This window comes from Rhinolophus hipposideros, assembly GCF_964194185.1.
Source record: "Rhinolophus hipposideros genome assembly, chromosome: 22".
Taxonomy (NCBI): Eukaryota; Metazoa; Chordata; class Mammalia; order Chiroptera; family Rhinolophidae; genus Rhinolophus; species Rhinolophus hipposideros.
Genome location: NC_138068.1, coordinates 27,326,981 through 27,340,322, shown reverse-complemented (window position 1 = coordinate 27,340,322; position 13,342 = coordinate 27,326,981).

The window sequence follows — 13,342 nt, the reverse complement described above, 5'->3', positions numbered from 1 at the left end:
TCCTTTCTTTTCTTTTTCTTTTTTTTCTTTCTTTCTCTTCTTTTTTTTTTCTTTTCCTTGCTTGTTGTGATTTGCTTTGTTCTGTCTTTATTTCTTTGATATCTTTGCCTATGTTGAGTGGGGATTGTCGGTTGTATTTTACATGCCAATGTACTTGATTTGTTTTCCTTGTTGTTGTTGTTGTTGTTGTTGTACTTGGTAACTTTATTTGTGCTGAAACTGCCCTACCAGGGCCCAGATTAAGAGGCACAAGATTCAACATATCCAGAAGCCAACTCTGGACCAAACCAGAGTACTACCGGGTTTGACCTACAAGTCACCCATGGAAGGAGGGCCCTAAGACTCAGGAATACTGACCACAGGGCTGGTGGAGCTACTCTCAGCGTGCATTTGTGCAGGAAAGGACAGAAACTGCATGGTCTCTCTGAAAACTGTCATCCAGACCCCTCAGCCCCTCGCATTTAAATCTACACTCCCAAATTCACTCTGGGCACCAGGTGACCAGCGCTGCCTGCGCAATAGGCAGGGAACTCTTTGGCACAGCGGAGGACAACCTGGAGATTACCTGGTGGGCTTAAGCCAAGACTGGTTCTGCTTTCTGTTTTGCTTTGCTTGGTACTTCCTTTTTTTTTTTTTTTTTTTTTTTTTTTTTTTTTTTGCTTGTAGTGATTTGCTTTGTTCTGTCATTATTGCTTTGATATCTTTGCCTATGTTGAGGGGGGATTGTCGGTTGTATTTTATTTGTGAATGTACTTGATTTGTTTTCTTTGTTGTTGTTGTTGTTGTACTTGGTAACTTGATTTGTGCTGAAACTGCCCTACCAGGGCCCAGCTTAAGAGGCACAAGATTCAACATTTTCCAGAAGCCAACTCTGGACCAAACCAGAGTACTACTGAGTTTGACCTACAAGTCACACACCCAGAGGGAATTCTCTGAAGGCACAAGAGCCCATAGAGGCCAAACCTCATTTAAGTGGCCAACCCTCACCCAGCAGAACACCCTGTGGTGAGCAGAGCCAAGTTTCACAACTAGACGGCCTAGGAGTTAAGCCCACCTACTCACAAGCAAAAAGCAATCAAAGTTCTTCTTGAACAGGACGATATACTAAACACACGAGCCTCCTGTGGAGCACATGCAGAGAAGAACGAAGTAGTCCAAGTCAAATATAAAAGACACATACTACATAAGATAACCCAGCAAGAACTAAGAGCTCTAGGGGATCTTCCTAATACATCAAAGCAAACACAGAGAGTCAGTCAGAATGGGGAGACAAAGAAACATGTCCCAAATAAAAGAACAGAAGAAACCTCCACAACTGGAACCAAATGAAGCAGAGGTGACCAACATGTCAGAGACAGAGTTCAGAACACTGGTGATAAGAATGTTTAAGGAGCTTAGAGAAGACATAAAGAAGGATATAGAAATCATAAAGAACAACCAGTTAGAGCTAAAAAAGGATGTAGAAATCTTAACGAACAACCAGCTAGAACTAAAAAACACAATTACCGAAATTAAGAACTCACTTGAAGGAATGACCAGCAGGTTAGATGAAGCAGAGGATCGAATCAGCGACTTAGAAGACAAGTTAGCAGAGATCACTCAAACTGAACAACAGAAAGAAAAAAGAATAAAAAACAATGAAGATGGGTTAAGAGACCTCTGGGATAACATCAAGCGCAACAACATGCGCATCATAGGAATACCAGAAGGCGAAGAGAAGAAGCAAGGGATTGAGAACATATTTGAGGTAATAATGTCAGAAAACTTCCCTAACCTGATGAAGGAAACCAACATACAAGCCCAGGAAGTGCAGAGAGTTCCAACCAGGATAAACCCAAACAGGCCCACACCAAGACACATTATAGTTAAAATGGCAAAGCTTAAAGACAAAGAGAGAATCTTGAAAGCAGCAAGAGAAAGGCAGAAGGTTACATACAAGGGAACTCCCATAAGACTATCAAATGACTTTTCTACAGAAACATTGAAGGCAAGGAGGGAGTGGCAGGAGATACTCAAAGTGATGGAACACAAAGGCCTACAACCTAGATTGCTTTATCCAGCAAGGCTATCATTTAAAGTTGATGGAGAGATAAAGAGCTTCCCAGAAAAGAACAAACTGAAAGAATTTATGACAACCAAGCCAGCATTGCAAGAAATACTAAAAGGACTTCTGTAAATAGAAGAAAGATGAAAACAATTTACTACAAATCTAAAAATGGCAATAACTATGTACCTATCAATAATCACTTTAAATGTAAATGGATTAAACGCTCCAATCAAGAGACATAGGGTGGCTGAGTGGATAAGGAAACAAGACCCTTGTATATGCTGTATACAAGAGACTCATTTCAGATCAAAAGACACACACAGGCTGAAAGTGAAGGGTTGGAGTAACATATTTCATGCAAATGGAAGCAAAAAAAAAGCTGGAGTTGCAATACTTATATCTGACAAAATAGACTTTAAAATGAAAAAAATATTAAAAGACAAAGATGGGCACTATATAATAATAAAGGGATCAATCCGACAAGAGGACATAACCCTAGTAAACATCTATGCACCTAACATAGGAGCACCTAAATATATAAAACAGGTACTGATGGACATAAAGACAGAGATCAACAGCAACACTATCATAGTAGGGGACTTCAACACACCTCTGACAACAAGGGACAGGTCCTCCAGACAGAAAATCAATATGGAAACAACAGCCTTAAATGATACTTTGGAGCAGTTGGACTTAATTGATATTTTCAGAGCATTTCACCCCAATGCTGCAGAATACACGTTCTTCTCAAGTGCTCATGGAACATTTTCTAAAATAGATCATATGTTAGGACACAAGACAAGCCTCGATAAATTTAAGAAAATTGAAATCATACCAATTGTCTTCTCTGACCACAGTGCTATGAAATTAGAAATGAACTACAGGGGAAAAAAACCAGGAAGATACACCAATTCATGGAGGCTGAATAACATGTTGCTAAATAATGAATGGGTCAAGCAGCAGATCAAAGAAGAAATCAAAAGATATCTTGAGACAAATGAGAATGAGAACACGACGACCCAAAATCTATGGGATGCTGCAAAAGCAGTCCTAAGAGGGAAGTTCATAGCACTGCAGGCCTACCTAAAGAAACAAGAAACATCACTAATTGACAGTTTATCTTCACACTTAAGGGATCTGGAAAAAGAACAGCAAAATAAACCCAAAGGGAGCACAAGGAAGGAGATAATAAGGATCAGAGCAGAAATAAATGAAATAGAAACCAGAAAAACAATACAAAAGATCAATGAATCCAAGAGTTGGTTCTTAGAGAAGATAAACAAAATTGACAAACCTTTAGCCAGACTCATTAAAAAAAGGAGAGAGAGGACCCAAATTAATAAAATCAGAAATGAAAGAGGAGAAGTGACAACAGACACCACAGAAATACAAGAAATTGTAAGAAATTACTATGAGCAACTATATGCCAACAAATTTGACAACCTTGAAGAAATGGACAATTTTCTAGAGGCGCACAACCTTCCAAAGCTAACTCAAGAAGAAACAGAAAGCCTGAACAGTCTGATTACCACCAGGGAAATTGAATCAGTAATCAATAATCTCCCAACAAACAAAAGCCCTGGACCAGATGGCTTTACAGGTGAATTTTTCAAAACGTTCAAAAAAGAATTATCACCTATTCTCCTCAAGCTCTTCCAAAAAATCCAGAAGGAAGGAAGACTCCCAAACACTTTTTACGAAGCCACTATCACCCTGATCCCAAAAGCAGACAAAGACACCACAAAGAAAGAAAACTACAGGCCGATATCTCTAATGAACATAGATGCAAAAATTCTCAACAAATTATTAGCAAACAGAATTCAGCAATACATTAAAAAGATCATACACCATGATCAAGTGGGATTCATCCCTGGTATGCAGGGGTGGTTCAACATCCGCAAATCAATTAATGTGATACACCACATTAACAAAATGAAAAATAAAAATCACATGATCATATCAATAGATGCAGAAAAAGCATTTGATAAAATACAGCAACCTTTTATGATAAAAACCCTTAAGAAAGTGGGAATAGAGGGATCATATCTTAACATAATAAAGGCCATATATGACAAACCCACAGCTAACATCATACTCAATGGGGAAAAGCTAAAACCATTCCCCCTAAGATCAGGAACAAGACAAGGTTGCCCACTTTCTCCACTTCTATTCAACATAGTGCTGGAAGTTCTAGCCACAGCAATCAGACAAGAGAAAGAAATAAAAGGCATCCAAATTGGTAAGGAGGAAGTAAAATTATCATTATATGCAGATGATATGATACTATATATAGAGAACCCTAAAGACTCCACCAAGAAACTATTAGAACTGATAGATGAATTTAGTAAAGTAGCAGGATATAAAATTAATATTCGGAAATCAGTTGCATTTGTATATACCAATGATAAAATAGCAGAAGGAGAAATTAAAAAAACAATTCCATTTACAATTGCTCCAAAGACTATAAAATATCTGGGAATAAATCTAACCAAAGATGTAAAGGATCTGTACTCAGAAAATTATACAACACTGAAGAAAGAAATGAAAGAAGACATAAATAGATGGAAACACATTCCATGTTCATGGATAGGAAGAATTAATATAATTAAAATGTCCATACTGCCTAAGGCAATATACATATTCAACGCAATTCCTATCAAACTACCAACGACGTTTTTCACAGAAATAGAACATATAATCCTAAAATTTATATGGGACCATAAAAGACCCCGGATAGCCTCAGCAATCTTGAGAAATAAGAACAAAGTGGGAGGTATAACGATACCTGATTTCAAACTATACTACAAGGCTACAGTAATCAAAACAACATGGTACTGGCATAAAAATAGATACATAGATCAATGGAACAGAATAGAGAGTCCAGACATAAATCCATGCCTATATGCCCATCTAATCTACGACAATGGAAGCAAGAATGTACGATGGGGTAAAGATAGTCTGTTCAATAAGTGGTGTTGGGAAACCTGGACGGACACATGCAAGAAAATGAAGCTGGACCACCTCCTTACACCATATACAAAAACAAATTCAAAATGGCTTAAAGACTTAAATGTAAGATCTGAAACCATAAAATATCTAGAAGAAAATATAGGAAGAAACTTCATGGACATTACCCGGAGTAAGATTTTCACTGATATATCCCCTCGCGCGAGCGAAGTAAGAGAAAAAATAAACATGTGGGATTACATCAAACTAAAAAGTTTTTTCACAGCAAAGGAAACCATCAATAAAACAAAAAGGGATCCTACTCTATGGGAAAAGATATTTGCCAATGATATATCTGATAAGGGATTAATATCACAAATCTATAAAAAACTTACTCAACTCAACTCCAAAAAAACAAACAACCCAATTAAAAAATGGGCAGAGGACTTGGGGAGACATTTCTCTAAGAAGGACATACAGAAGGCAAGAAGACATATGAAGAAATGCTCAACCTCACTAACCATCAGAGAAATGCAAATAAAAACCACAATGAGATACCACCTCACTCCAGTCAAAATGGCTATTATCAATAAATCAACAAACAACAAATGCTGGCGCGGATGTGGAGAAAAGGGAACGCTAGTGCACTGTTGGTGGGACTGCAGATTAGTGCAGCCACTATGGAAAACAGTATGGAGGTATCTCAGGAATCTGAAAATGGAACTACCCTATGATCCAGTAATTCCACTCCTAGGCATCTACCCGGAGAAATCCAAAACTCCAATTCAAAAATCTGTATGCACTCCTATGTTTATTGCAGCACTTTACACAATAGCCAAGATATGGAAACAACCAAAATGCCCATCGGTAGATGACTGGATTAAGAAGCTGTGGTACATTTATACAATGGAGTATTACGCAGCCATAAAGAAGAAAGAAATCTTATCATTTGCAGCAACATGGATGGATCTAGAGAACATTATGTTAAGTGAAATAAGTCAGAAAGAGAAAGACAAGTACCATATGATCTCACTTATATATGGAATCTAAAGAAAAGACTATGTGAATGAACTAATCAGAGTCAGTTTTGGGGACGCAGAGAAAAAACCGAGAGTGGTTAGATGGGTGTGTGGGAGGGGGTTGGGGATAAGGGGAAAGGTGAAGGGATTTGGAAGCAGCTGGTAACCACAAGATGGCCTCAGGGTTTTTCTTTTGAAAATTAATTTGGGGAAGGTATTCTATAATGTTGTAAAGATTTTGTTGGGTATCCGATGGACATGCGTCCTATTTGGGAGACCACCTCAGGGATACTGTGGATACCTGATCATGGCATTGTACATCAGAAGCTAAACATTAATGAATGCCAACTATAATTTTATATATATAATGTGATGGTTCAGTGTGAGGTCGGAGGGATAGTGGATGGGGGGAGGGGGGTTCACAGTATGAGGGATATAAATGATGAACGTCTAAGTATTACCTTGTTTTGTACACCTGAAACTAATAAATAAATTAATTAATAAAAAAAAAAAAAAAAAAAAAAAAAAAAAAAAAAAGAAGGCTCAGTACAAAGCCCTGACAGGGAAGAGAGGAAACTCCCACATGCTCAGAAGCTTTAGAAAGCATATGACCTGACTGAACAACCTCTGGACCACCTATCGGGATCAGGGTTCTAGTCCTGGCTTTGTCATGGACAAGCTGTAAAACCTATTCCCAACCTAGCAATGTCCCACTTGTTTTCTTTGGTTTAAGAAAACAGGTCAGTAGGAACAGAGGATTGCCATTATAATTCTATAAAGCCAAAAATATGTCATCAGTGAGAGGCAAGACTATTGAAATGTTTAGCAGTGATTTGCCAATCGTAACAGTCCAGGTGATCCTCATTATTCACAGATTCTATATCTGCAAATCCACCTGCTCACTAGAATATATTTGTAACCCCAATACCCAAATTCACAACGATTCCATCCCCACCCCCACCCCCTTTGCTGACATGAGCAAAGCAGCAATGTATTGTGTCATCCAACCTGCACGTTCCCAGATGAGGTGGAAAAGGGCAACGCACTGCCATCTTGTTTCTGCTCTCATACTGTAAACAAGTGTCCTTTACAGTCTACTTAGTGCCTCATTTTTTTGCTCTGTTGTGCTTTTTGTTGGTGATTACTTTGTTTGCAAGGCCCACCAAATATAGAGCAGAAGTATTTGTCTCCTATTCCTTTATTACAAGAAGGCTGTGGTGCGCCTTCTGAAGAAAATATGTGTTTTAGTTAAGCTTCATTCTAGCATGAGTTATTCGGCTGTATAGGGCCATGAGTTCAATGTTAATGGATCAACAATGTATATTAAACATGTATTTAATACATATGTATTAAATATGTATGTCTGAACAACAACACATATAAAAGAAGGCTATGTGTTGGCAGGCTGATGAAAACATGACCAGAGGCTCACAGGAAACTAATCCTGTATTTCTCCTTGGAACAATGGTTCAGTATTTGTTAATTCAGTGTTCATGGAGACTTTTACAGAACATATCTACCGTGAGTGGAAGTTGAATGTGCTTTATGGGGAGAAAACTGGAGAAAGAATGTAGAGATCACAGTGGAGAAAGTAGGAAAAAGTTTTTAATTTTCTTGCTTAAACACAGCTGTCTTCTCAATATTTACTGCCATTATTGTTATTTCCCAATTTAGTTATTTTTCAAGGGCATGGTCTCCCTTGAAACTGAAAGAGACAAGTTTGAGGTGGCTTTTCATATAGACATTTTGGCAAAGAGAAAGTAGGAGATGATATGTATTCACCTGCCTTTAAAGGTCAGAAGACTAGAAATCATACACAGGTAACGGGGAGGCAAGGGCCAGGAGAGGAAAGTGGAATAACAGAACTGGTAGAAAGTCGTGCCTTTGACTAAGCAGGGATTCCCCAGAAACCAGTTGGGAAACATGTGACGCAGTTGGCAATGTTGCAATTAGAAACCCTTAGACAGCAATATCATGTTTAGTTGGGTCCCCTTGAAAATTGACCAGCTCTTTGTGGACTACAATTGGTGGCAACCAGCCCCAACTTACACATGATATTTCAAAACCCTAGACATTCAAAGACACAAGCTCCATTGAACACCAAACCGCTTGACCCTCTGCCTGTACAATTCACTTCTCAAACTCTGGGTATGTTAATCAGGTAAGAGATAACACAAAATGAAGCATGAAAACTATGCCACCCACTCTCCAGCCAAGCAAAGGAGGATTTAATTTTTTTTTTAAACAAGTATGTGGCCCACTATAATGGTGTTGCGTTTAAATTGCTAAATATCACCTTCCTACTTCACTACTGACATCATTCAAAATATTTGATGATGTATAAAAGATTATTTTCTAGATCTTAACATTTGCATTACGTTTACAGATATGAAGTTTTAAAACGTGTTTTCCAAGACTTATCCTTAAGGAAGTAACCTCAAAGACTGAATCTGATACTTACAAGTTTACTTGGATTGCTACACTTTAGTCTGGTTGATATGTGTCCAGGAAACTGTTATTTTAAAAAACAAAATGTTATACTTTCTTAACGCTGTTACTGTTACGTTGCCATTATTTACCAAGAAGGAAATCTCAACCTGAATTTCTAAAATCTGTGGTTCCATCTACTGGCAACCTCCAGTACTGCTTTATATTACAAGCATATCAATCAAACTGCATGGTTTTTATGTGTACTATCTTTTAAAAAAAGAATTTCCTTGCTCATCTGTAAGTCCAGACAAAAACAAATGCTATAAGTACAAACATTAATGTACACTTGGTATAACAGACATAAAATACTTTTGTATCTTAACCAAAATGACTCACACCATTAAAAATAAAAGTCTTGCTTCCTGAATGGCTTTCCCAGTTGCCATGGTTCTCCATTTATCTATTTCTTTCATCAGTGCTTTATCAACTCTGCTACCTATTGAATAATCCAAACATGCTATGCACAAATCTCAGCATTTGCTACGCATGTATTCCATCCACACCTTTTGCTAATTGCATAGTATGTACTACAGTCTCTCTCAGAGATTAAATTCATCTGGTTTACCACAGAGGAAAATTGTTTTTTACTCTGAGCATAGGGCATGTTCACTAGATAGTCTCTGTGATTACAGCAGTATCAACACACAGATCATCCTCCAAGGGTGGTAATATTCTTTTATACTCTTCACTCAGTGAAAAAGAAGGAAACCAAAATCCTTCCCCTAATGAAGATTATGGCATAAATCACTATAAGAATCCTAACAATTATCTCTGTTGCTGTAGTATATTTTTATTAGCATTTATAGTTATAAGAAAAATGTATTTCATATATTTCTATATTGTTTGACGTCTGTGCTCTGGACCTTGATTCACACCTGAAAAGTCCAGGGCGCAAGAAACTAGCAGAAGTACCCTCTGACAACAGAGTGAATGGGATTGAGAGGAAGAAAGAAAACGAGGCTGGAAAATTGCCCCCCCATCACCACTCTCCCCTGCAGATGTCCAGAGTAGGCCCAAACTTACTCTGAGGAGAGTAGTCTTAACTTTAAATAGAGCTTAGAATTTTAATTATTATATAAGTCTGGAAATTTTAATTATAGAATTTAGAACATTCCCGAGAGTCGTAAGTGGCATAAGGAGTGTTTCCTATGTGAAAATGGCTATAAAATCATGGGAACTGCTGTATGTTTCCCCTGGGACAGGAGAAATCCTAACAACCACAGTGGGGAAAGAATAAGTTGTTTTCTGAAGGTACCTTCTGAGTCCCGTTCATTCAAAGTGCCATTCCCACTAATACTTCATTTAGATTTTGCTCATATTTATTCACAAATATGACTTGCCCATACTTTTCTTTTCTCAAACTATCTTTATCAAGTTTTGGTATTAAGATTTTGCGAGCTTCATAAAATGAATCTGTGAACTTTCCTCCTTTGTCTATATAATTGCGATGATTTAAACAATTTAAAAATTGACTCTTCTTTAAAGGTTATGTAAATTCTGCTGTAAAAGCACTTGAACCTGTAGTCTTTTTAAATGATATATCTTTATCTTACACATACTTAAATGGCAACGAATCTACCAAGTTTGACAACTAAGTTTGCGAACTTGTTGCAACAATGTTGCTAACATTTTTGATATCAGAGGGATTATTCATTATGAATTTGTACTGGACAAACAGTTAACCGAGTTTACTATTTGGAAGTGCTGAAAAGGCTGCATGAAAAAGTTAGACGACCTGACCTTTTCTCCAACAATTCACGGCTCTTGCATCACGACAATGCATCAGCTCACACAGCACTGTCTGTGAGGGAGATTTTAGCCAGTAAACAAATAACTGTATTGGAACACCCTCTCTAATCACCTGATCTAGTCCCCAATGACTTCTTTCTTTACCTGAAGATAAAGGAAATAATGCAAGGAAGACATTTTGATGACATTCAGGACATCCAGGGTAATAGGACAACAGCTCTGATGGCCATTCCAGAAAAAGAGTTCCAAAACTGCTTTCCAGGCACTGGCATCGGTGCATATCTTCCCAAGGGGAGCACTTCGAAGGTGACCACAGTGATATTCAGCAATGAGGTACGTAGCACTTTTTCTAGGATAAGTTCACGAACTTAATTGTCAGACCTCGTACTCAGGCTTTCTGCTCCCTTTGTGGTTAATTTTAGTTGATGTTTTGCGAAGACATCATGAATTTCCACTAGATTCGTAAGTTACTGCCAGAGAGCTATCCATAATACTTTCTTATCAATCTTTTATTCTATTCTATATCCATGACTATATTTGGCTTCTCATTCCTATTTTTGTACTTTTTTCTCTTTTTCCTTAGTTATGCTTGGCAGTGGTTGATTTATTTTGGAACTTCATACAGAATAATCTATTTTTCATTTTATTTATCCTTTCTACTCTATCTTTGTTTTCATTCTATTTAATATCTGCTTTTATCTTTATTAATTTGCGTTTTTTCATTTTTACTGTTTGATCTTGTTACATTTCTTATACCTCTTAGGTTATTGCTTCCAAACAATTTTCCCCTTTCTTCCTCAAAAAAACCCAGTGGCTTTGCCAACAGAGTTTTCCATGAACAATCCTTCCTCCTTTTTAGTCACCAGTCACCCTCCCAGTGGTTCCTGCTCATTTCTGCAGATTTTAGAACTTGGCACACCATGGTTCCCTCCACCACTATCATTCCGTTCCTTTCAGTGGTTACACTATCTACGTAGGTGATTCACTGTCCTGCATTTCTGTGTCATGACCTTCTCACGTTCAACAGTGTTTCTCTTTACCTCAGTCATCCATATTTTTCATCACAACATAGAATTTGCCTTGACCGATATTTGCTTAGACGCCCTCCCTTTTTGTTATGGACTGAAGGTCGGGGTTCCCCCAACATTCCTATGTGGATATCCTAATCTCCAAAGTAATGGTCTTAGGAAGTGACGCATTTAGGAAAAGATTAAGTCATGTGGGTGGAGCCCTTCATTAATGGAATGGATGCCCTTATAAAAGAGAGCCCAGAGAGCTCTCTAATTCTGTTAGTTTCCCTGAAAATAAGACCTAGCTGGACCATCAGCTCTACTGTGTCTTTTGGAGCAAAAATTAATATAAGACCCCGTCTTATTTTACTATAGTATAAGATCCGGTCTATAATATAATATAATACCGGGTCTTATATTAATTTTTTTCTCCAAAAGACACAGTAGAGCTGATGGTCTGGCTAGGTCTTATTTTCAGGGAAACACAGTAGTGCCATGTGTGAATACAATAAGTCAGCAGTTTGCAAGCCAAAAAAGAAGCTTTACCAAACCTAACCATGATCTTGGACTCCCAACCTCCAGAAATGTGAGAAATAAATTTCTGTTGTTTATAACCCATCCAATCTATGGTACATCGTGATACCATCCCAAACTAAGAAAATGTCCTAATCTCTGCTTCTCACTGTAGCCCCTGGAAAAATTTAAACCCCAAACTCACCTCTACCTATCCCACGGCTGCCTTTGAGGAAAACCTCACAGCTATACACCCTTTTTTCACTTGAAATTTGTTTTCTCCGCTCTTCAGTGGGCCTTTAGCACTGCTTAGCAGTTCTACTACATTTCTCCTAATCTCCAAAACGACACGTTCTCTCTGCAAACCTCCCAAAGCCCTCTACACTCTTCACTTTTATTTGATGACAGCACCTTGTTTCCTTGAAAAGATAGACACAATCCGAAAACCACTAATCTATAAACCTAACTCATGAGACTGACTGGTTTCCTGTCATAATAGATGAACTGTTCTTGCTATAATCTAAAACCGATCGCTTCTGCAGATACCACCCGCCGCCTCTTCTTTAATGATCCATTGCCGCCTGCTACATCAGTTTCATCATTTCCATCAGTATAATGTAATATTACCAATCTTTAAAAAAAAAAAGTTTTGAAACCTTCTCTTGACTCCACAACCCCTTCTGAAGCCCTCCAAATTTCTCTGCTTCCTCTTATAGCAAAACTCTCCAAAAGGATACCTTTCATTCCTTTCTTTATTTCCTCATCTCCCATTTTCTTCTTTGTCTATTCAAATCAGGTTCTTGTCTCCAAAAATCTACTGAAATTGTTCTTATTCAGTTAAGAGCAACTGAACTCCTCTCCAGCCAAATTTGAGGGTCCATTTTCAGCAGCATTGATCAGTTAGGATCTCTCTTTCCTGGGAATATTTCTTCCTTCTGTTTCAAAGCCTTCTGATATGGTACACTCACTCCAATATCTCACAGGCAACCACCTCTGGTGTTCAAAAATGTACATTTAAAAATTTTTGTTTCTATAAAGTTAGTCTCTACTTGAGCACCTGTTCTGCATAATGGCAGAAAATATAATCCATTTGTCTCCATGCAAACACAATCATTTGAGTGTCCTTTGCTGGTTCTTTCCTGGATATTTAAGCACTAAATACTGGAGAGATCCAGGAATCAAGCCTTCCTCTTTCTCTCTTCTCTATCTGCATCAGAGATTCTTAAACTCCTGTGTGCCATGAACCCCGTTGATAGCCTGGTGAAGATTCTGGACCCCTTCTGAGATTAATGTTTCTTAAAGCATTTAAAAAAGACATAAAGAAAACAAATTATATGAAAATACTATAAGATATTTTAAAAATTATTTTATGAAATGTGACATGCTTTTCAATGCATTAAATTACAAAATTAAGAGGCAGGTTCTATAATCATTTAACCTCAAAGTAGTCATGATGAGTTTCTAAAGAAGCCACATTTCTGGATATCTACAACAACTATAATGTGATATAAAAAGATTTCTGATTTCTATTGGTGATAAAGTCACAGGTACTGCAAATATTACAATGG